We start from the raw sequence: 25,382 nt of genomic DNA on the forward strand, positions 1-25,382 counted from the left end.
AAATGTTTACCCACTAAGATTCTGAATTTGATTAACGTCTGATAACTGCATCGAATGTACAATTTGAAGTCTCACATAATCCCAACTTCAATCTCCAGACATTATCACCCAATGGGAAATGAAGAACACGATTTATCTGCGGTGCCTGGTTATAAAAAGAGTGAATACGCCAGCCGAGATCCCTCCACAAACTCCAATCTCGGACAATATCGTTCAATATTCAGGTTTTCAGAAATAGAATTGTGGTCACTGACACACTAGTTTAGAATATATGTAACTTCTGCTGTCTCAGTCTCTGTGGCGCAATTGGTCAGCGCGTTCGGCTGTTAATCGAAAGGTTGGTGGTTCGAGACCACCCAGGGACGGAATTTTACTATTTTCTCACCATCAGCATTCACGGGTAAACAGTTGCCTGCTTCAACTCATTGAAAAGTCTGGAATTACGAGAGAGAGTTTGGTAGTGCACAAGCTGAGACATTGTGTGTACCTCTGATTCTGTGTGTGCCCTTGTATCTTTCGAGTTACGAGGATCTCTATATGTCTGCGCCTGAATCTTGGTGTATCTGAATCTAGTGTGCCCCTACATCTATATGTGTCCCTGAATCTGTGTATGCCCCCCTGTTTCTCTGTAGGCTCCAGTGTGTGTGTGTGTGTGTCCCTGTAAATGTCTGATTCTTTGTGCCTTTTTTAAGACTAAACCGTGAAAATGTCTGACAAACGAATTGCAGAGGGCAGAAATGTTTACCCACTAAGGTTCTGAATTTGATTAACGTCTGATAACTGCATCGAATGTACAATTTGAAGTTTCAAATAATCCCAACTTCAATCTCCAGACATTATCACCCAATGGGAAATGAAGAACACGATTTATCTGCGGTGCCTGGTTATAAAAAGGGCGAATACGCCAGCCGAGATCCTTCTATAAACTGCAATCTCGGACAATATCGTTCAATATTCATATTTCAGTATCCGGTTCGCAGACTCACACGCACCAGCGCCTGCAGTCTCTGTGGTTCGCCAACAGATGGCGGTGATGTATCACTTTAATCACAAGACCGTGCAGCAGGTTTGAGGAAAAAATTGAGGAAATTTCATTTCCCTGTTTCCATAGAAAGGGAACAATCAGTAAAGCACTGGCAGTAATATCTCTGTCAGTAAGATTCACAGGGAAATCTGGCGGAGGATAGCGAATTTAATACTTGCATTCATATTTACCTTCCCGCGAGTGAACATGTCGATTACCAGCTAATTATTGTATAACCTTACCTTTCAGTGATTTAAAGATTTGTCTATTCTCTCATCCAGACATTATCAAATAATATTTCATTATAATTAGACACATATCTCTTTTTCGCTGGATTTTCCGTTCCTCGGCCCTCATTTTTTTTTCCTTAGTCCATTTAGAAATCCAGCCGATCCCTGCCTGTATGTTATGTTCTGTGTATATTTAAATATAGTAACTTGTTATAACTTTTGACTTCAGCACAATTCGAGCCCTAACTCACTCTGATCTATAACAAACACTGCAAATTGCATGAGCGCCTCAAAATGACTAACTGTGCCCTGATTTGAGTTATTAGCTCATTATACCAATCTCACTGTCGAATGCTGACACGGGATTTTATTAAGTGTAATCGCAGACAATCCAATTTTCTGTTCCGAGCATTAATCTGAATCTGAATGTAACTCAATGGGAGTTTGGGGCTAGGATTTCATGGACATTATCATCTCAGTATCCATCGTAATTTCCCATGCCCTCCGCACCGCCCCCCCCCCTTCACTCCACGCCCCCAACGCCTCCCCCCCACCCTCCACCTCCACCCTCCACAAACTCCACACCCCCACCCCCGGCCGCTTCCCAACACCATTTATTAATCTCGATTCCACGTCTTCAGTTCACCATCATTAGTTTTAATGGTGACATTTATCAATCAGTTGGAACGAAGGAGGGTGAGAGGGCGGGGCTAAATACGCGGGGGTCCAGTAAGGTTTCAGAACTGGTGGAGTCACCAACTCCCACCCACTTTGACACGGTGCTACTCCATTCTGGAACGGGATTGATGATAAACTGTCAGCTAAACAGAACATTATACTCACCATGTAATCAGTTTCTGGAGGTGAATGTATTTGAAAGCAAAGGAAGGGAATATCATTTACTGCAGATGATAGAATGACTGTGTGACTATATCTGTAGTCACAGTGACCTGGGATGAATCAATGGAGACGGTAATGATGATCAATGAGATACAAATCTCAGATATCACAGCAGAACTGTGAAAAGCTCATGTTGTTCAGCAGATTTCCCACAAGAAGCTATAGAAGAGGCAGAGGCTACGAATGATCTTTGAGTGTGGTGAACTGTAGTGAAATGTAGTGGAGTAGAGTGTATTATTATTCATTTTGACAGGAGGAAGCAGCAAGGGGAATGTAAATGTAAATTGCCGGGATTGGGCCAATGGGTTTATTTTGTTTCTCCAGGTAGTTCAAACTGACACAATGATCGCTCCTGTTTTCCATCAGGAAGGAATTTCAGCCCCTCCTAAATCTTGTGCTGGTCGGCAGCAACAAAATCTACATTCCCTGACCGGGAATCGCACCCGGTCCGCGGCGGTGAGAGCGCCGAATCCTAACCACTAGACCACCAGGGAAAATGCACGCAGCCGCCTTAATCTGACCGATACATTGCAGCGTTTTTCAAATTCTCCAGAACGGCTTGTCGAGGGAAAAAAAATTGTTTCGATAGAACAGGAATGACTCCTTCAGCCAACAGCAAATTACTGCAGATGCCGGAACTTAAAAAAAAACTTAAGATGCTGGAAAATCTCACCAGGCATGACGGCATCCCTGGAGAGAGAATGTAAGACAATGTAATTGAGTCTAAACTGCCCTCTGAAATGGCCCAACAACATAGTTAGTTCAGTGGGAAATAGGGATGGACAACAAATATTGACAATGAAATCTATATTGTGTTAGCAGCATTTTATGAAATAATTAATAATTTTCATTTTGTTTCATTTCATGTCAGACAGGGTGACATATTCGGGGCACTTATTATTTAAAACCTGAGCCCTTTAACTATTGAGACAGTTATGGTTCAGTCACAGAAAAGTGATCCACCGTGATCCAAAGGAAGGAATTGTAGTTGCTGGAAATCCCACCTCAAAACGGAAAATGTTGGAAGATTACATAAGAACATAAGAACATAAGAAATAGGAGCAGGAGTAGGCCATCTAGCCCTTCGAGCCTGCCCCGCCATTCAATAAGATCATGGCTGATCTGTTGTGGCTCAGTTCCACTTTCCCGCCCTCTCCCCATAACCCTTAATCCCCTCTCTTATCAAGAACCCATCAACCCGCTTCTTAAAAATATTTAGCGAGGCAGCCTCCACCACTTCAACGGGCAGAGAATTCCAGAGATTCACCACCCTTTGAGTGAAGAAGTTCCTCCTCAACTCCGTTCTAAACCGCCTCCCCTTTATCTTGAGGCTGTGCCCCCTAGTCCTACTGTCTTTTTTGAGCGGGAAGAGTCTCTCCACCTCTATCCTATCCATCCCATTCATCATCTTATACGTCTCAATGAGATCTCCCCTCATTCTTCTAAACTCTAACGAGTACATCAGTTTCAACAGCTTCTGTGGAGGGAAAGAGAGGGAATGATACAGGTTGCTGATCTTTGACCCTAACTGGAAGAAATTGATGCTTTAATGGTTTACAAACAAGTACAGCGTCAAGGAAAATAGAGAGAGAGAGGAGGAAAGAACAAATAGTCTTTCGATAGGATGGAAGGCTGGAGTGATTGAATTACAATGGAGATGATTGTTGTTTCCACTGACACAATCTCGCAGATCTGGGTTTAAACCTCATAATAAATGAGAACAAAATCTCTCGCTGAGTTCAGCGCTAACCTCACCGCCTTCCAGTGATCTGGAGGCAGTTTTCATTCACAGCTGTGAGATGAACAAGGTAGAAAGGAGAGAGGGACTCAGTTTGAGCCGTGACACTTCTGGGGGAACGGAGATCTGGAATTCACCCAGGAATGAGGCAAAGTCTAAAAAATATTAACGCCCAACGTGGGGCTCGAACCCACGACCCTGAGATTAAGAGTCTCACGCTCTACCGACTGAGCTAGCCGGGCACATACCCTACAGTCCTTTCCTTAACCTGAAATGCATGGAGAAAATATGGCTTTTCCATTTGGTGTCTCAGTTTGTTCAGATTTCAGTTTACAATGAATCATAAGAACATAAGAAGTAGGAGCAGGAATAGGCCATCTAGCCCTTCGAGCCTGCCCCGCCATTCAATAAGATCATGGCTGATCTGAAGTGGCTCAGTTCCACTTTCCCGCTTTCTCCCCATAACCCTTAATCCCCTTGCCTACCAAAAACCTATCTACCCGTGTCTTAAATATATTTAGCGAGGCAGCCTCCACCACTTCAACGGGCAGAGAATTCCAGAGATTCACCACCCTTTGAGTGAAGAAGTTCCTCCTCAACTCCGTTCTAAACTGACCGCCCCCCCCCCTTATTTTGAGGCTGTGCCCTCTAGTCCTGCTGTCCTTTCTGAGACAGAATCCCCAAAGTTTCTATCCATCCCTCTCAATCATCAATTACATCATTCACATCTTTCAATTCTTCGCTTCACCTTTCCCAAACATTCCAAACTCCTCTTACATCATTCACCTTCTTTTTTTTTGTTCGTAATAATTTAGCCAGGGGAGGGGCCGGCGGAAAAACCTTCTCAAGATTTTCATGTCACACTGTTTCCCAGTTTCAGATGTTTCAATAAGATCATCTCTGATTATTCTAAACTCCAGAGCGAACAGACTCATCCCACTGAATCTCTCCTCTCAGGAGAAACACAGAAATCAATCGCCCCACAGCGTCTGTGAAGGGAACAACATCTAAATCTTCCGGCTGGATGAACTGGCATCGGAGCTGGAGAAGTCAGAGATGTAACACTAACGATAAACTCTGAAGAACATACATGTCAGATACACAACATACATGTCAGATACACACACAGCACACATGTCAAATCATGTCGCTTTCAAGTTGCGTCTTTTAACTTTCTGTTCTCCACCTCAGACATTTCCACATTCATCAAAAATCCCCCACCTCAAACCCCATCCTGCTCCTCAATCCACCGATAATGCTACTTTAGTCGCAAGGGGCTAGCAGCATTTGGTTAGAACACTGGCCTTATACACCAGGTGTCGAGGGTTCAATTCTCACTGGAACTTCCACCCAAAGTTTAGCTAATATGAACTGTAGTAAAAAGCCAGACCGTAATAGGAGGTGAAACAGAGTGTTCTTACGACTGGAGGGGCAGATCAGGTGCAATTTTGGAAAGCAAAACGATGTTCTTTTTCGTGAAAACAAATAGAAAAACCAGAACATATTTGACGAGCTGAAACATATAAATGTTTATACTAAGAATAGAATAGATGCGCGTTTGTACAAGGAATGCATAAAGTTAGCATGTAGGTGCAGCAGATAATTGGAAGGGGAATTATATTTTGTTCTCATTGCCGGCAGACTGGAATTTAAAAAAAATAATGAGGTGTTTCTGCTGTTACACCAGGTTTTCTTGAAACCAGGTTGAATATTCTGCGCAGATGTGACAGTCACATTTAAAAATGTTTACGCTTTGCATTACTAACGGTAAAGAAAAGGTTCACCAGATTGTTCCCTGGGGTCAGTGAGTTGTCCTGTGATGAAATTCTCTGGAGTTTAGAAGAATAAGCGGTGATCTCTTTAAACTTACACTGTTTTGATTCGGTTTGATAGGATGGAGGCTGAGAGATTTTCTTTTTCTCTGCTGGTCGGGAATCTAACCCCCTGCGGCACAGATGAGGGGCTGGTCATTTAGGGCTAAGATAAGGAGAAATTACTTCACTTAAAGGGCAAGAGTCTTTGACATTCTCTGTACCTGACAGTGATGTATGTCCCATCATCGAGCACATTTAAAGTTGGGATAAGCAGGTTTCTGATCTCTTGGAGAATTCAGGGATCTGGGGAGCTGTTGGAGAAACTAAGTTGTCTCCCAAGATCAGCCATGATGGTATTGAATGGTGGAAATCTCGATGGACCGAGTGGTCTGCTCCTCCTCCAATGATTCCTGTTAGAATAAAAACAGGAAGGACTGGAATTTCTCAGCAGGGCTTGCAATAAATGTGGAGCAAGACACAGAGTTAAGTTTCCGAGTTCATTATGACTCTTTTCAAACCAGTAACTGAGTGTGAATTATCACAAGTAGCACAACATCGAGACTGCAAACACTTCCAGTATCACTTGCATTTGTCTGTTTGAGCACACAATACTATCAGATATTTCAGATGGTGATTAACCATATTAGTCTGCACTATAAACCCATTAAATTCTGTTGGGGACTGAACGAAATGCGAATAAATGCTCGGTGTGAAAATCGAACTTTCCCCTCAGTGCACTTTATTTCATAGGAAACATTTGAGGGCGAAATCAGAACAATGATAATACGTCTTTAACACCGAGGTTCAGATAATGTTGAGCAACAAACTGAAATCAAACAATTTCCCTTACCCGACATGAGAAGGCTTAATCAAAGTTCCTGCCCAGATTCGAACCGGGGACCTTGCGCGTGTGAGGCGAGTGTGATAACCACTACACTACAGAAAGAACTGGAAGCAGGGTAGAGCAAACCTGCCTGTCTGCAATGTTCAACGACGCTGTGTCGCTGCAGGTTCCGACGGTCAGACTGAGAGCCCATGTCACTGAATTCAGGAAGATAACCGTTACTTTCAATCTGATTGTACAACTTATCCCCAACATCAACTTTTAAAAGCGTTCGTCTGGCAAATATCTAAGGGAGCAATGATTTCTGCCCATTCATTAATGCATCATTTTCATCTTTCTTCCAATAATCATCCGCATTTTGTATCCTGTCGCTCCCTTATTTCTTTGTTCTTAAAATCTGACATTTCCAATTCAGGTGCTGAAGAGGAAATCTCCCTGATACTGATTCCGCCAGAACTGGTGCAGACCGGGAAGTAACACAGGATTGTTGCACAGCAATAAATTTACATTCCCTGACCGGGAATCGAACGCGGGCCGCGGCGGTGAGAACGCCGAATCCTAACCACGAGACCACCAGGGAAGCTGGTAAACGCTTTATAAAATATTAATTTATCCATGAACCACCTGCCTTTTGTTTTGTTTCTGTCTTTTTATTCACCAAATACAAGTTTCTCCTTCACATTGTCATGTTTATATCACACACAAGTGATATAAACTTGTGACCACAGTGCAGAATCCAAACCACTGATCCAACAGGGAAGCTGACAGTGACTTTCCCAATCAGCGGATCATCGTCATTTTAGCCTTTCTCTTCGTTCTCTTCCGTCACACAATAGGCAGGTTTCTCATTAAAAAAACATACTCTGCTTATTTCCACACTTGACACCTGTCATCGAGCCCATGGTGGTGAAAACGATGGCGTTGCACCATTGGAACACCCGGGTTCCGCCATCACCAGCTCAGTGTTACCTTGTTACTCCGGGACCCGGCAGTCAGAGTGTTCTCCCACCCCCAGTAAGTCCCCAGAGTTCAGAAGCTGTGACATCTTCTTCAGAGCCTTCAGTGTTTACTCGATGGAGACGAATATCACGCGAAGGCCACCTCCACGCCCCCACTACTTCCCTTCAAAAAAACAGAGCAACAGGAAATTAAGAAACGACGAGCTTAAGGACAGTTTAAACGATGGTGTCCCTTCAGTGCAGCTCATTGTGTTTCTAAAGTGAGATGATTTCTGTTTGTTACACAGTTCAGGCTGACCCAATTCAGAGAAGGATCAGGCTCAATCCTCCCGATGGCCTTTCCCAACTCCATTCCTTTAAACGAATTTCAGTAACATTTCCATTAAATAATATGATTGTGACATACGCCAATGTGGTTGTGTGGCCGATCGGTCTAAGGCTCCAATCTCCGCGGAGGTGTGGGTCCAAATCCCAACGCGAAAGAAATGGATTTAAATTTTGATCCTTACTGCTTTTGTAAGATTGAATGCAGGAGTGTGTGCAGTGTCGTTTTCGTCATGTGATTCTTCTGTGAAATGTGCGCCTTTTCCTCTAGTTCACTTACAGTATTACTTGTATCTGACTGTTTGAGCACACACGACTATCAGAAATTTCTGATGGTGAATAACCATATTCGCCTGCGCCTATAAACCCATTAAATTCTGTTGGAGACTGAACGAGATGCGAATAAATGCTCGGTGTCAAAATCGAACTTCCCCGTCAGTGCACCTTATTTCACAGAAAGTATTTGAGGGTGAAATCACAGAAATGATAACATGTCTTTAACACTGAGTTTCGGATAATGTGCAGCAACAAACTGGAACCAAATAATTTCCCTTCCCCGACATAAGCAAGCTTAATGATTGTTTCTGCCCGGTTTCGAACCGGGGACCTTTCGCGTGTGAAGCGAACGTGATAACCACTACACTACAGAAACAACTGGAAAACTAATGGAGCAAATCAGCCTGTCTGCAATGTTCAACTACGCTGTGTTGCTGCAGGTCCCGATGGTCAGACTGAGAGCTCATGTCACTGAATTCAGGAAGATAACCGTTACTTTCAATCTGATTCTATATCTTATCCCCAACATCAAAATTTAAAAGCGTTCGTCTCGCAAATATCTAAGGGATCAATGATTTCTACTCATTCATTAATGCATCATTTTCATCTTTCTTCGAATAATCTCAGCATTTGTGTCATCAGCGCTTTGTAAGCTGTCGCTCCCTTTTTTCTTTGTTCTTTAAATGTGACATTTCCAAATCAGATACTAAAGAGGAAATCTCTCTGATACTGAATCCGACAGAACTGGCGCAGACCGGGAAGTAACTCAGGATTGTTGTACGGCAATAAATCTACATTCCCTGACCGGGAATCGAACCCGGGCCGCGGCGGTGAAAGCGCCGAATCCTAACCACTACACCACCAGGGAAGCTGGCTAACATTAAAATATTAATTTATCCATGCGCCACCTGCCTTTTGTTTTATTTCTACACGGGGACACAATCTCAGGATAAGGTGCTGATGATTCAGGGCTGAGATGAGGAGAAATTCCTTCACTCAAAGGCTCGTGAATCTTCGGAATTCTCTCTACTCCAGAGGTTTCTGATGTTCCATCATTGAATACATTTCAGTTTGGGTTAGACAGATTTATGATCTATCCAGGAATGAATGGAAGCAGGAATATGGAATTGGAACAAATGCTTAGCCACAAGTTCATGTTTCAATTGTATTTTTTTTATGTTTAAAGGTATAATGGAAGTATATAAATAAATATATATGATATATGTATGTAATGGTGTACAGATATATATGTATGTATATATAATGTTATATGTAATATGTTTGAAGTCAATCGTCATTAAATAATGTTGGTAATACCAGATAACAGTACAGCCGGGAACAATTCACAGCTATTTTTTATTGGCACCCACGGACCCATTGCCAACAGGCAGCTGTTTACCCGTGAATGCTGATGGTGAGGAAATTGTAAAATTCCGTCCCTGGGTGGTCTCGAACCACCAACCTTTCAGTTAATAGCGGAACGCGCTGACCAATTGCGCCACAGAGACTGAGACAGCCACTAAATATATTCTAAACCAGTTCGGGACCAATGATCACGCAATCTGAAGTTTAATTTTATTATTCATGCACTGGGCTTTGCTTCTATCAGGGCTACAATTAACCTTGTCTCATTTATGACTGTTCATGGCAGTGTTCACAACAATCACACATTTGGTGCAGTCTTGTACAGTAATGCACTAGGCCATGTCTCTTTATATACTGCGTTTGACTCATTTGAATCATTATTGCAATGGACTTTGCAACTGTGTACACTACATTACATGCCGCTTCATTTATTAATACATGTGGACATGCCATGATAAATGCTACAAGTCATCGTCTCTGAACTATTATTACTTAGTCAAGAGTCCACTTACGTTACATTAGGCTCCATCTCAGATATTATTGTGCTCGGCTCTATGTCATGCACTACTGAACACACCCGTGTATCACTAATAAAGCAGACACTTTCTCACTAATTGTTTTTAAGAACATAATAAGAACATAAGAAATAGGAGCAGGAGTAGGCCATCTGTAAAATTTTCTGTAAACTGTGTCTAATAGATGGAATCGAACAAAGAGCGAGTGAGAAGAATAGATGGATATTAACTAAAAAGTGCAATATAATTGTGTGGATGAAATTGTGTTATAGATCAGAGTGAGTTAGGGCTCGAATTGTGCTGAAGTCAAAAATTATAACAAGGAACTATATTTACATATACACAGAACATATTATAGAGGCAGGGTTCGGCTGGATTTCTGAACGGACTAAGGAAAAAAATGAGCGCCGAGGAATGGAAATTCCAGCGAAAAAGAGGCATGTATCCAATTATAATGAAATATTATTTGATAATGTCTGGATGATAAAATAGACAAATTTTTAAATCACTAAAACGTAAGGTTATTCAATAATTTGCTGGTAATCGACACGTTCACTAGCGGGAAGGTAAATAGGAATGCAAGTATTAAATTCACTATCCTTCGGCCAGATTTCCCTGTGAATCCTACTGACAGAGACATTAATGCCTTTGCTTTACTGATTGTTCTCTTTCCATGGAAACAGGGAAATACGTTTTCCTCAAATATCTCCTCAAACCTGCTCCACTAACCTTGTGATTAAAATGATACAACACCACCATCTGCTGGCGGACCACAGCGACTGCAGGCGCTAGTGCTTGTGAGTCTGCGAAGCGGTGACTGAAATATGAATATTGAACGATATTGTCCGAGATTGTAGTTTATAGAAGGATCTCGGCTGGCGTATTCGCCCTTTTTATAACCAGACACCGCAGATAAACCGTGTTCTTCATTTCCCATTGGGAGATAATGTCTGGAGATTGAATTTGGGATTATTTGAAACTTCAACTTGTACATTCGATGCAGTTATCAGAGTTAATCAAATTCAGAATCTTAGTGGGTAAACATTTCTGCCCTCTGCAATTCGTTTGTCAGACATTTTCACGGTTTAGTCTTAAAAAAGGCACAAAGAACCAGACATTTACAAGGACACACACGCACGCACACACACACACACACACACACACACACACACACACACACACACACACACACACACACAGGTATTGGAGCCTACAGAGATACAGGGGGGCATACACAGATTCAGGGACACATGTAGATGCAGGGGCACACTAGATTCAGACGCAGACATATAGAGATCCTGGTAACTCGAAAGATACAAGGACACACACAGAATCAGAGGCATGTACAATGTCTCAGCTTGTACACTGCCAAACTCTCTCTCGTAGTTCCAGACTTTTCATTGAGTTGATGCAGGCAACTATTTACCCGTGAATGCTGATAGTGAGAAAAATAGCAAAATTCCGTCCCGGCGTGGTCTCGAACCACCAATCTTTCAGTTAACAGCCGAACGCGCAGTCCAATTGCGCCACAGAAACTGAGGCAACAGCAGTTAAATATAGTCTAAACTAGTGTGTCAATGACCACAATTCTATTTCGGAAAACCTGTTCCAGAACTGCAGCATGACGGCACTGTTTGCAATTCTATACAAGTCTCTTTACTTCCGTTGATCCTGCAGCACTGCTGTAGTGTGTTTCTCCTATGAACGGGCAGGTAAAACAAATCCATGTCTCTTATCACAGGCAGGAAAGGGAACTAACCACCAGTAGCCCAAAGATCCAGTACTTTCCACTCAATCATCAATAACACCATTCACAACTGCACCACCTTCCGAATACTGTGATCCATTTCCCGCAGGATTTAGTTCTAAGACTTAATATTTCCTTGTTTTCCCCCAATTATGGGAGGAAATTCGCTTCAATATACAGAGTGAACGGAGAAAGAAGAAGCGTTGCATTGGCCGGGAATCGAACCCGGGTCTTCCGCGTGGGAAGCGAGAATTCTACCACTGAACCACCAATGCTGCTCTTCCTGGTACGACCCCCAACTGCTCTCTCTTCCTTCACACTCAGCAGCATTGTAATTCCTTACTTTGTACTTTCATTCCCCAATGCCCACAAAAACTCTCACTCAAATCTCACACGCAACATCGCACAAGCCTCTCATGCTGTTCAACACCTTCCTTTCATTCACAACCGCATCTCAAACTTTCAACCTTCCTCCAAAGCACAAACACTCTGCAACAGTCCCCCTCTCACACAGCCTCATTCTCCCAAATATCCCTCTGCTTTCACCACATCAGTCTAAACACGCTTAAAACGTATTCAAATTATTTGCACACTGTCTCTTATACTCAACTCATATCACTACAATAAGCATCATGCCATTCTGCAAAAGTTTTAAGTTGCTACATTTCTTCAAAGCTGGTATCCAGTGCGACACCAGGACAAACTTCCACTGTCAACAGTTGATAACACCTATATAGGGTTACAAGTTAGCTCGGAATGAGTTAAAAAATAGGGCTTAGGAGAGCTAGTAGGGGGCATGAGAAGTCCTTGGCAAGTCGGATAAAGGAAAACCCCAAAGCTTTTTACTCTTACGTTCAAAAATGCATTCAATCTTCATGTATCGAGGCTAGTCTGCGACATCTGAAAGCGCTGAATCCTAACCTCGAGACCACCAGGATCCCCTCTGCCTGATTCTCCCAGATACTGGTTACAGCAATGTGCACAGCGCCAATTGTCCGCACTCACACACTCCTTCCTGTCTGTTAAGATTTGAAATTGTTCATATTTTCACATTGGCTTCCAGTGTGATGAAAGCAGAGCTGTGAAAAGCTGATGTTGTTCAGTGGACTTACTGCAGTAAGATTTATGTCAGTTCGATGCAAACATTGGTGTTTGAATGTGGTCAGTTACAGTGAAATTTAATGCAGTGGAAAGTAGCCTACTCATTTTTACAGGAGGAACCAGCAAGGGAAATATAAATATGAATTGTGCAACGGGACTGATATTTCTCCCTGCTGTTCAAATTGGCACAAGTATTGATCCACGATTTTCAGATTGTCACCTTGGGTTCTGTGGTGTAATAGTGAGCCCTCTGGACTCTGAATCCAGCGATCCGAGTTCAAATTTCGGTGGACCCTTGTTTTAATTTGCAAATACAGATGATGGATTGGCTGAAGGGCGTTTCATTTAAATTTATCACCAAGTCCTCATCGAGAGGAGAATTTGCCAGCCCGTTCAGCTGCTGTTACTCAATTCAAGGGCAATTAGGGATGATAGGAAATGAATCAAGACAATCTCAATAATGGACCTTTTCCTCACAAGTAAACGCAAACTTTTTGACAATGTTTCTGCCTGAAACTTTCGAAACGTCGAACTAATATGTAACAACAATCACAGTTGTACGTGTGGGCCAGTGGCGCAATGAATAACGCGTCTGAATACAGATTGGAAAATTCTAGGCTCGACTCCCGGTTAGCTTAGTGCAAAGTTTTAAAAGGTGTTCACAAATCCCTTGTTCCTTTCGACAAAAAAGGTATTCGATAGCTTTATACTTATTCAGGCAAATGTTGGCAAGCATATTTTCAACCTCTCTGAAGAAAGTAATGTTAGGAGATTGCTAAAGAAGAGCAACCGACTATTTTAAATTATTTTTTTCGAAAAAAAAAATCATTTAATAAGATTAGGATGTTAAATAAATGCTAACCTCAAATACATTTTGGACAAAATTCAACATGTCTTACAGAATTTACACTATTTTGTGAAATTTTTCATAAAATTCATCATTTCTGATTTTGGAGAAAGCATTTCAAGCTGAGGTCAGTGCAAAGATAATATGACTGTAACAGCGAGATTCTGATAATATTCAGCACCAAACTGAAATCATACAGACTTCCCTCACCCTAGCATGTTTCAGATTTTGATTAACTATGTTAGTCTGCACCTAAACCTATTAAATTGTCTTGAAGACTGGATGATTGCTGATATGTGCAGGTATCAAAATAGGGTAGTTTCTTTCCTGGTATTGCATCAAACAATTTATCATTTCTGATTTGACACAAAGCATTTGAGGCCGAGGCCACAGCGAAGATACGATTGGTTTCACATCGAGATTCAGATACTGTTCAGCAACAAAATGCTCCGGCCGATGAAGGCATGCTTTAAGATGCAAGGGGGCAAGGTTTAAAGGAGATGGACGTGGCAGATTTTTTGCACAGAAAATAGTGGGTTTCAGGAACTCGCTGCCGGGGAGAGATAGTTGAAGTGGATGCAGTCGTGAGTTTTAAGTCACTTGACAAGTACATGAATAGGATGGGAATAGAGAGATATGGTCCCGGAAGGATAGGGGGTTTTAGTTAAGTCGGGCAGCATGGTCAGTGTAGGTTTGAAGGGCCGAAGGGCATGTTCCTGTGCTGTAATTTTCTTTGTTCTTTTTACTGCCGTTTTTCTTTACCCAAAACTGAGCTTCAGACCCTGTAGCTCTATATTTAACCACTCCATCTCTGACACCTTCTCCAGTCACACAACTCTGTGAGATGTCTGTACTGATCTTATTGTGGCATCATGAGCGTTCAACATGCAACATGACTTGTATCTATAAATTCTCATCTTGAACATTTCAATTGAAATTTCAAGGCGAGCAGAGCCTTTTGAGCAGAATGGTCCAGATTCCCATCCCCTTTAATGTGAACAAGTTGTTTCTGATTTCACAACAGAGCTTGTCTATTAAACAATGACTGAACACAGGGGGATGAATGTGAGAAGCTGAAGTTTCCAGTTGAAGAGGTTCTCAGTGTCTCTGAGCAGCTGAACAGGGGAAGCCTTTGGGCAGAGACTGTGCTGCTGCTATTTCCCTTCCTGGCCACCGGGGGTCGGTGTAACTCGACAGGGCGCTGCTCGGCCCAGGGTCACCTCTTGCCCACTCCTGCCCGGCCGCTGCTCATTGGCGGAACATCCGGGTCATGTAGAGAGGCGGGGCCAGCCGCCATGTTGCCGTGACGTCACCGTCACCCCCGCCCCCTGTCGAGGAAAAAGCGACGGTTCAGAAATGTAGAAAGTGAGAGAAATTCCCACCCGGAAATCCCGCCAGGAGCGGAATTAAAATTAAATAAAATACATATTTTTATAAAGAGGCAGGTGGCGGAACCGCGCATGTGCTGTAGTATTTTCCCAGAGCGCACCGCGCGGGTGTGATTGAAAAACAGACGCAATAAGAAGAATGTTCCCGAATGGAGAAGGAACCGAAAGTCTGACGGGTGAGGATGTGAATAATAATCATCAAGATTCAACATATTAAAAGATTAAAATGTAACTGTCTGGGCTCATGTGCAGGAGGGGAATTCCCCCAGAGTGCCCTGAAACTAAATATTGAAACATATACAGAGCACAATTGTACAATGAGCGTTGACAAGGTGTCATCTGGACTCGAAATGTCAGCCCCTTTCACTCCTTATAGTTGCTGCCAGACCTTGTGAGACTTGCCAGAATTTTCCCTTTTCTTTTCCGATTCCAGTATCCGAGTGATTTGCTTTTATCGCTGAGTATAATGGATTGAGATTATTCGAAGGAAGATGGAAATGACGCATTAATGAATGAGCAGAAATCATTGCTCCTTTCGATATTTTCGAGATTGACACTTTTAAATGTTGATGTTGGGGATAAGTTGTACAATCAGATTGAAAGTAACGGTTATCTTCCTGAATTCAGTGACATGGACTCTCAGTCTCACCATCGGAACCTGCAGCAACACAGCGCAGTTGAACATTGCAGACAGGCAGATTTGCTGTAACATATTTCCAACTGTTTTTGTAGTGTAGTGGTTATCACGTTCGCCTAACACGCGAAAGATCCCTGGTTCAAAACCAGGCAGAAACATTTAGTCAAATTTTAGCTTTCTGATGTCTGCTATGGAGCATTCCTTGATTTCAGTTTTTTGTTCAACATTATCCGAACCTCGATGTTAAAGGCATGTTTTCACATGAAGGTGCAATGTCATTCGATGGGATTTTTATTCTCCGCCCATTTTCATATCGGCAAATTGTCACTTTGTGCAAAAGGAGGCCATGATGTTCGGTTAGTGATCAGAGAGCGCCCTCCCGTGGACAGTACAGCATTGGAAACAGACGCAGAGCCGAGACCCGAGATATCTGCACTCAGAGACACATCCAATACAGGCACAACACTGGACAAGAGGAAACTTCCTCTCAACATCCACACTGTTAGCACCTCTTAGAGTTTTGAAGGTTTCAGTCAATTTGCCTCTTACTCTTCTGAATTCTCGTGGGCACAAACCTGACATCACCATCCTTTCCTCATAAGATAACCCGCTCATATCTGGCAATAGTTCAATGAAACTCCTCTGAACTTTCTCTAACGCATTAACATCTTTCTTAAGAAAAGGAGACAAGTAGTGTGCACAATATTCGAGATATGTCCAATGCCCTCGCTAATGCTAACATTTCCGATCTACCTTTGTGCGTCAGCATATTTAGCATTTATATCTTCACTCTCTTCATCACTGCAGGAGTCATCCCACTTATATGTTTCTTGACCAATTCAGCCCGAGTGTATTTGTTCAGGTCAAATCCAGTTTAAATAACTTGTTTGAGTTTTATGCTGTGTGACAGAGATTGTTTGTGAGGATATTATCTAAATGGACGTTCAAAAGTCATGTGATACTGTGCTGCACCACAGTCTTGTTCAATGGCAGAAGGATCCTGACACAGAGGGCGCGGGTTGAAGTAAATTCGTGGAAGAAACATGGAGACATCACGAAAAACATTGTCAGACAGTGAGTGATCCAGATCTGGAATCTGCTGTTTCAGAGTGTGGTGCAGGCAGCGCCAATTAATGGTTTCAAAATGGAATTGCATATGGTCTGAAAATGAACAAAATGCTCGACTGTGGAGTACAGAGTGTTATTGGATGAATTGCCTCTTTAAAGGGCCAACACATACATGAAGCTTCAAAATGCCTTCTTCTCTGCTGTAAGTACTTTGTCAATGTTGAAAGGGAGACAGTGTCATAGTGGTAATATTTCTGAGAGAGTAATTCCGAGGCTAGGCAAATTTCTCTATATATATATATATTCAAATCCACTTACAAAAGGCTTTAAAATGCAATTACAATTTTGGATTTAAAGTTCGTTTCTGTAATTGCGGCCATGACAAGAAATATATCAGATTATCTAATGCCCTGCAGAAAAGGAAACCTTCCATCATTCACCAGTTTGGCCCAGAATTGACTCCAGGCGCACACGTGTTTGGCGATTATGTACCTTCTATGATGGTCTAGAAAACCAGTAAATTCAGTGTATTAGCGATTGCCAATATATGCTGGCCTTACCAGCTGGGTATACAGCCCATCAAAGAATAAGAAACAGCAACTGAAATCAGCATTTCACAACACCTGCAATAGCAAAGATAGTCCAGGAGATGGCAGTGAAACTGTGCTTTTTGGCACGACACGATACAGATGATCACCTGAGTTATTTCTGTAATAGACTCAGTCTTTGTCCATCCTAAACGTGACCCAGTTTCTCTGACACGAAATCATTTTTCTGATTATATGACAATAATTCTGAGCTGATTTTGTACTCAACAAAATCCCAGTTGTTGCTATACTGCACCAAACCTCATTTGACATTACACCGTTCGTTCTGGCAGTTATGACATCACGGAATTAATCCTCGTCTAATGGCATGAAACTCTATATCTCCGTTGTTACTTCACTGGATCCTCTCTCTCATGATAATGCACCAGGATATGTTACTGTTTGCATTACACGAGGCTCCGTCTCAGTTATTACATTGCTGAAACCTGCCACATGTCAAGAAACATTGACAATATCTCAATCACTGCTGCACTAGTCCACCTCCCTGTTTATACCGAATAATATTCTGTCTATAATTATTATTCTGTTTCATGATTTATTTATTTCTGCAATTGCCCCTGTCAAAGTTTATATCAATCTAAAGGTTTGGTTTGAAATTACTGCATCGGCTTTGTGTCAGTTTATATTATACAATGTCCAGAATCAGACAAAATTACACTGGGAGACAGTTCTATTGCGCCAGCTGCTCTCTCCTTTATCAGTGAGCCAAACCATCCCTCTGCTCATTTTACGCATTATCCTTTCTCAATTATTGCTTTATTCTGCATTGCCTCACTTTTTATTCCACTGGGTCACATCTCTGTTTATATCACACTAGATCATGTCCCTATTTTCTGTTAGCGCTGATACGCTGGAACCAGTCTCAGTTTAAATTACAGCGCACATCGACCCTGCTTATATTAGAATAGACCTTGTCTTCGTCAAAACTAAGTATGTCATGTCTCTATTTAGATGAGAAAACACCACGCTGGTTAGTAATATACTGTGTACACTCTCTCAGTAATGACTGAACTGGGCCCAGTCTGTATTCTTACTAGTACAGTTGCTGTATCGATACCTGGTGCATTCGGCTCTATCTCTGTATTATTGCACAAAACCCATCCCTCGTTTATATTACAACAGATAGCATTAGTTGGATTGGCCACGCAAAATTGCCCGTTATTTTCCCTTAGAGTATGTGGATTAGCCATGGTAAATGTGTGGGGCTAACGGGGATAGGACAGCGGGGAGGACCTGGGTGGGATGCAGACTCGGTGGGTCAGATGGCCTTTCTCCTGAACTGTAGGAATTCTAAGAAATATCATAGACATTTGTGTGCTTGTGTATTTTATATGTTGTATTTTCTAATAACCCCCTTTGGAGAAATGATCTCTTTTAGCAATTCCCCTTCAGTTTTCCCAGTGATAACCTTCAGCCCATCACTGCCTTCCATGAATGCATGAAAACACCAAACAGTTCATCTGTTTCAACTGAAGGTCATTTAAGTTGTAAGTATTTATTGACATCCATTCGGTTGTGTGCTCTTGCATACAAAATGATTTCAGCCTCACTATTTTGTTCCCGGCGTTGGCTTATCTGTCTTTAGGGATCTGTTGGAAAATGAATAAATCGCATCTTGAATGACGAGGAGATTATGCAAATTGATCTTCTCAATGCCTCACTGAAGTTCCTGATATAGGACTCAATTGCGTGCTGATTTGTGAAAATGATGGTGAAAATGACCCTGGATATATAGCCGACAGGACATAATTATACCTCTAATTCTCAGACTTCTTATTCCTATTAATGCTAAGGATTGAAACATCTGCTGCTCTCCTGAGAAGGTTCAATATTTTTATTTAACCGTTATCTTCATCAATTCCATGGTAACTATATGCCAAATATTTTCTACTGTGTATGGGTTATACAATCTCGGAAATACGATGAATCAGGATCAGGTGTATCATAAGGGTGGCCAGACCTTATGTGATATAAATAGTGATGTTGCCTGGTGAACATGGACTGCAGCGATTCAAGATAGCAGCTCATCACAACTTTGTCAGGGGCAGTTAGAGAAGGGGAACAGATGCCAGTGCTCCCCACATCCTATAAATGATTAAAAATTCTGGAGTCACAACAGAGACAGAATCGAATCTAATATAGACAGATATTCTTGCACAATTATGACATAAACTAACCAGGAGAGTCATGTAAAGCAATGTATTGGATCTCTAGAGGAAGAGAGACAGAGCATGATATCATATTTAAATAAACATTTCTTGTGCGTTTGATAATTCTGGAAAGAAGTAATTTGTCCAATAATAATCGACAGGTGTCCAATGAAGGAAATCAGATTCAGGTTCTAATTCACAACTGATTGGGTAACGCTTTCCAAAAAATAATCATAGGGAATTAGAAGATTATAATTTGAATGACTAGCTTCAGTGTAGCACTAACAGAGACAGCTGGGCCCGGAGGCAAACAGGGACCTGATATAAAAAAACAATTATTTCTTGGGCCTTAGCCCGGGTGTCGTTGTCATGACGAGTGACGCAGGGATTTGTGTGGCGAACACGGATTGGAAACCCTAAGGCAACCGCAGGAGTGACTGACTCCACCTGACTAAGAGCTGTTATTTCCAAGGGGGGGGGGGGGCAGTCAGTCGAGGGAGACTCCATGTTTTCCTGCTATCTGAAGCAATAATGGTGAATAATTGTGAATAATCTGGTCCCTCGCATTCTTACAAATAGTCGTGCAGTTACAGTCAAAATTAGGACACGTGAAGACTGAAAAAACTAAATATAAAAACATCATCGGAGGCAAAAAGAACAGTGCAATAAATGTTAAGGATTGTTGTGCTTTTCCTAAACAAGTTCGATCCAATGCTAATTTGTTCAAAGTGACGGCTTGTATGTAGAATTGAATAATTGAATTTCGGAACAGTCCACCTCCCCGCCCCCACCCTCCCCACCCCCCAGCACTCCTCCCCCACGCACACACACAAACGCACACAAACACAAGTTCTGTCGCAAGATAAGAGTAGCACAAGATGAAAGCCGGATGAATGTTGCATTTTATTCAGGCTCAATGAAGGTCGGGGGTGGGGGGGGGGGGGGGTGGGGAGGGGAGGAGGGGTACAGAATCGATGCGAGGACAATGATACTTAAAGACCATTAAAATGGACCTATTCTCGAAAATCCTTCAAATTTTAACTCCATAGAGTTAAAGGATATATCTCATCAATTTTCCAAAGTTACTGTGAAATCTGATTCTATCAGCCTTTCAAGCTCTTTATTCCATTTCATGACAACTGTTGTGTCAAGGTGAACAATTAAAATTCTGTCGCCCTGTTCAATAAAATACGTCTTTTCCCATTGGTTACCGACCGTCCTTCGAGTAGAAATATACTCTCTTTAATTACCCCACTCACAACTTCACGATTTTGAACTCGAATTAAAGTGTTCAAATGATTGACAAGGAGAGAGACAACGGGAGATTTGGGAGAAAGAAGAACAGAGTGCTGACAGATAAAAGCTGAGGAACGAAAATAAATAACAGATGGACACAAAATGATCAAACAAGGAAAGATAACAGCTATCATTCCCTCCCTTCACGGAATCCGGGGGAGTTCAGTGACTGATCCACTGACCATTCCGATAATGTCCGGGAATGGAAACTCTGAACAGATCACATCAGGCTCATTTGTAAATGTCACCGCAATGTGATCTGTCTGACTCTGCCCTGACTCTGTGGGTAGATATAAGCCGCACTGACAGATGTTCTCATCAGATTGTGGTCTCTGGATTTATTTTCTGCTCAGAAGTGAGATGTGCGGTTTGGAACCGGCAGCATGAAACAGGAAGTTGTGTTACCTGAGAATGGAACAACCGGGGCCAGTTTGATGTTATCACCGTGAACAGTCTTCCTGCCTGTGAGGGTGAACTCACTTTGAAAGCATCAAGAACAACCATACAGATTGCTGCTGGTCTCAGCATTACATTCACCCCCATTCCCATTTTAATGAATCCAGAAAATTATCATATTAGGAGGTTTAAACAGATTAATTGAAGGGAAATGGACTAAAGATTATCACTGAGAGGAAACATTAAAGCAACCTTTCTTTCCCGCCGAGGCGTTTTAAAGTAGGAAGTTTAAGTGTGTTCAGTGCTGTGTAACAGAGTTGAGGAGAGGGGTTTAAGCAAATGAACTGGTTTGTTTCCGACACTGAATTTTCCCCTGTTGAGACATTTGTGCTTCACCTTTTTAGTCAAAAGACGTCGTAACCAAAAAAGTAAATAAACTTTTTTTTTCAACGAGTAGCCAGATCCGTTTCCTGGGTACCCGTGTAAGTGAGTTAATGGAGACTGAGGGAGAGAATAATATTTATCTGATTTAGGTGCAGTCTGAGGCAGAGAAAGATTGGCGAGAAGTTCAGTGAGTCATTTGAAAGATGCATTGCACTGGCAGCGGAATGGTCAGCTGTACATCACATTCAAGGGCGCCCCGGGCAAATCATTACATTTAGGTTTTGACTGAGACACAGAATGTGCAAGTAAATACTGAATATGTTACTCATATCGTTTTTCAAGTCAGTAAGAATTATTTACACAGTGATTAGCACTGGAACCACACACTGTTACGGACACAGGTTCCATTTCGGCCTTGTGTAACTGTATGGTGTTTGAAAAATCACCCCGTGTGTGCGTGGGTTTCCTCCAGGTTTACCACTTTCCCTCTACATTCCAAAAAAATACAGGGTGGTTGGAATGGCCATGCTCAGTTGCCCTTTAGTGTCCATTTACAGTGCAACGTGATATACATTTATTATGTTCTTCAATCTCTTTTGAACAAGAGACCGCTACAAGTTTCATCCCAAGATTTCAAGAAAAGCTTGGCCTGGGTCCCACAGGTCGCTGGGCAATATTTGTAGTGTCTTCTTCCGTACAAGTCTTGGATCACCCTACAATTCCTTCGTCCCAGGGATTCAGTATCAATTCACTCCGTCCAAAGACACGTAAAAAATAATCAAGAGAAAACGCTGGAAAATCTCAGCAAGTCTGGCAGCATCTGTAAGGAGAGAGAAGAGCTGACTTTTCGAGTGCAATGTCCCTTCATCAACGCTTTGTCAAAAGGTCATCTGGACTCGAAACGCCAGCTCTTTTCTCTCCTTACAGATATTATCAGGCCTGCTGAGATTTCCCAGCATTTTTTTTCTTTTGGTTTCAATTCCAGAAATACAAAGTAATTTACTTTTATACTTCAAACAACACCGTCCTTTGGAAATAACACGAGAACCAAAGATTCCTATCTTTCCCTTGTCTGTCCTAGATAGATTCCAGTCCCACTGTGAGGAAAATGACCCTTCACCACCACTGAAATTGCCGAGCAAGCCACCCAGTTGTATCAAAGATTTTATCGACAGTCAAACAATAAAATCATCCCGAGGGCAACTTTCACCAAGGTGGTTCACAACCGCCTTTTCAGCAGGGATAACTAATTTGGCTTTGTCGGTGATACTCACATCCAGAGGATCAATGATAACAGCGCAAAGTGCTGCAGATTACAGAAATCTAAACAATAAAAACGCTACTCAGCAGCTCAATGGGCATCAGCAGAGAGAGAAGCAGATTCACATTTAAGGTCGATGCCAGGATGCAAAATCTCTTGATATAACTACAAACAGCAAGGCTGTTATGCCCAATATCCGACACAAATCCTCATTTTTCAAATAAAATCGCATTGTGATGGTCATTTATCATATCTTGGTTTGTTAGAGCAAGTTACACATACATTACCTGCTGTATTTCCAACATTATAGCTGTGAATAAATTCAGCAAAGGTACATTAGTGAGCTGTAAGAACGTTGGGACGACATGAGTTCGGGTAAAATGTTCTATAAATGCAAGTTCCACCAAAATGAAAGTTGTAATTTTCTGGAAGTGCTGAGATTGTTGCAGATATATTCATTCTTCTGCCTGATCATAGCAGCATGAACTCATAGAATCCCTACAGTTCAACTGGAGGCCATTCTGTCCAAAAAGTCTGCAGTGGCTCTCCAGCAGAGCACCCTACCTGGACCCAGCCTATCCCGACAACGTCACATATTCACAGGCTAATCCCCCGAACCAACACATCGCTGGACACTAACAGAAAATTTAACATAGACATTCCACCTTGTGAGACATGCTCTGATAGATAGCTGGTGCAGACTTGATGAACAGAATGGTCACCTTCTGCACTGTCGGGATTCCATGATTCTACGTTGCACATCATTAGACGCTAAGGGGCAACTTATCACAGCCAATCCACCTAATCTGCATATGTTGGGTCTGTGGAAGGAAACTGGAGCACTCGGAGGGAATTCACATGGATATGGGTAGAAGGTGAAAACCAGTCACATTCACCCAGGGTTGGAATCGAACCCGTTTCCCTGTCGCCTGTGAGGCAGCAAAAATAATTGTATCTCTTAGTGATAACCATATTGGATTTTTTTTTCTATTCTTCTGTCGTGTGAGTGTGATCACTATTCGTGACAGGAACATTGAGACAACAGATTTTTTAAAATTGCATTTGTCTAGTTTAAACAGATTAAATCCTCAATCAAATTAACATTCAGTGGAATATCAGCCTGTTCACAGATGTTTTCTTAATTGTGACTTCAGAACTTTGAGAACTAATTCTGCAATGGTATGTATCATTTTCTTTTAATTAAATGCAACTGGTGTAATGAATGTTCAAAAAGTTTCTATTCATTTTCAACCAACGGTTAATATCCTTAAAATAAATCGCTATTTTGAATTCAAACTGATCAATAAGTGACGGTTTATCTGGTTTTGCTGTCATGAACATTTCATTGTAAACAGTGAGGTATTTATGTAAATAAATACAAAAATAGAAACTCCAAATTAGATTGTTGACAGACAAAAACACAACAAATATTTCCCCACCAACACAGCACAGAAATAGAGAGAACAATGCTAATCAATCAACGGATTCCAGTAATGATTGTTTTTCAACATTATTTATTCATCAGTTATGTGAGGAAAAATAAACATCATGATGAAATCTATGTTCTGAATTAGGAAATAATCCCTCTGATCCCGAAATGTAATGACACAGAAGACACAGATCATCTCCTGTGTTTTATCTCTTTCTCTGTTTTTCTCCTGTCTGGTTCTGCGTCTTGTTTCTCCATGATGGTTCATCGTCTTCACTCCACAGCATAAAGACAATGTCTGCCCAATGTGTTCTCTCAGCCACAGTTACAGGTTTCTAAAATAATATAACTCAATAAATTGGAATCCGTGAGTGAGATGTACTCTAAAAGATCTCTTGAGAAATCAATGATCTTGAAATGCTTGATACATTTTCTTCTGCACCTAACCTCGGATAAGGATTCAATGTGGAATCTTTCCCTATATTTAGCCGGTGTTGTCCCTGTCCATGGAGTATTTGACTGGACAGTGTAGAGGAACATTTACTCTGCGTCTAATCTCATTGTTTCTGACTTATGAATGGTTGATATATGTTTGTCAGGGAAGATGTGATCCGTATTTAATCTCTGCTGTACCTGGCCTGGGTGTGTTTTGTGGAACTGTATAGACGGCTCTTTCCCCGATACCTTACACTAATTTAAACCTGCCTCCTGGATCTCTGAAGGAAGAGTGCAGGAGAGTTTTACATAGAAGAGTGTCCATGCTCTTTCTGCCTCAATTTTGTTTGTACAGATTTGTAGACGGAGTTTCACTCTGTTTATAGGCAGTATACTGTTGTGACAATGTTTGAATTGGATAGTTTAGAGGGAGATTCACTTTGCATCTAAGTCATGCTATTCCTGCTTTGGGAGTTATTAATTTGCCGGTACAGAGGGGGCTTTGCATTCTGCAGCTAACCCCATGTTACTCCTGTCCTGTAAGATTTTGATGGGACACTCGGCCGTCTCTACAAATTTCATGGGGATTGAACCAGTCTCTTTATATTACAGTAAATTTACCCTGTGTCAGCTTGTAGTATGAGCC

General features: G+C 41.8%; 8 non-coding genes across 8 annotated transcripts; 2 read left to right on the plus strand and 6 right to left on the minus strand.

Annotated features, from left to right (window-relative positions):
- The first annotated feature begins 291 nt into the window (after nt 1-291).
- On the plus strand, nt 292-365 carry trnan-guu (transfer RNA asparagine (anticodon GUU)). The gene has a single exon. It is a non-coding gene; the product is annotated as a tRNA-Asn (tRNA).
- Nucleotides 366-2,576: 2,211 nt separating this feature from the next.
- Nucleotides 2,577-2,648, minus strand: trnae-cuc (transfer RNA glutamic acid (anticodon CUC)). The gene has a single exon. It is a non-coding gene; the product is annotated as a tRNA-Glu (tRNA).
- Nucleotides 2,649-4,061: 1,413 nt separating this feature from the next.
- trnak-cuu (transfer RNA lysine (anticodon CUU)) lies at nt 4,062-4,134 on the minus strand. Its single transcript has one exon. It is a non-coding gene; the product is annotated as a tRNA-Lys (tRNA).
- A 4,278-nt stretch (nt 4,135-8,412) lies between these two features.
- trnav-cac (transfer RNA valine (anticodon CAC)) lies at nt 8,413-8,485 on the minus strand. Its single transcript has one exon. It is a non-coding gene; the product is annotated as a tRNA-Val (tRNA).
- Nucleotides 8,486-8,905: 420 nt separating this feature from the next.
- Nucleotides 8,906-8,977, minus strand: trnae-uuc (transfer RNA glutamic acid (anticodon UUC)). Its single transcript has one exon. It is a non-coding gene; the product is annotated as a tRNA-Glu (tRNA).
- Nucleotides 8,978-9,543: 566 nt separating this feature from the next.
- On the minus strand, nt 9,544-9,617 carry trnan-auu (transfer RNA asparagine (anticodon AUU)). Its single transcript has one exon. It is a non-coding gene; the product is annotated as a tRNA-Asn (tRNA).
- Nucleotides 9,618-11,940: 2,323 nt separating this feature from the next.
- trnag-ccc (transfer RNA glycine (anticodon CCC)) lies at nt 11,941-12,011 on the minus strand. The gene has a single exon. It is a non-coding gene; the product is annotated as a tRNA-Gly (tRNA).
- Nucleotides 12,012-15,794: 3,783 nt separating this feature from the next.
- trnav-aac (transfer RNA valine (anticodon AAC)) lies at nt 15,795-15,867 on the plus strand. Its single transcript has one exon. It is a non-coding gene; the product is annotated as a tRNA-Val (tRNA).
- Nucleotides 15,868-25,382: the final 9,515 nt, after the last annotated feature.

Source organism: Carcharhinus amblyrhynchos, unplaced genomic scaffold (genome assembly GCF_965287045.1).
Source record: "Carcharhinus amblyrhynchos unplaced genomic scaffold, sCarAmb.v2.hapA scaffold_38, whole genome shotgun sequence".
NCBI lineage: Eukaryota > Metazoa > Chordata > Chondrichthyes > Carcharhiniformes > Carcharhinidae > Carcharhinus > Carcharhinus amblyrhynchos.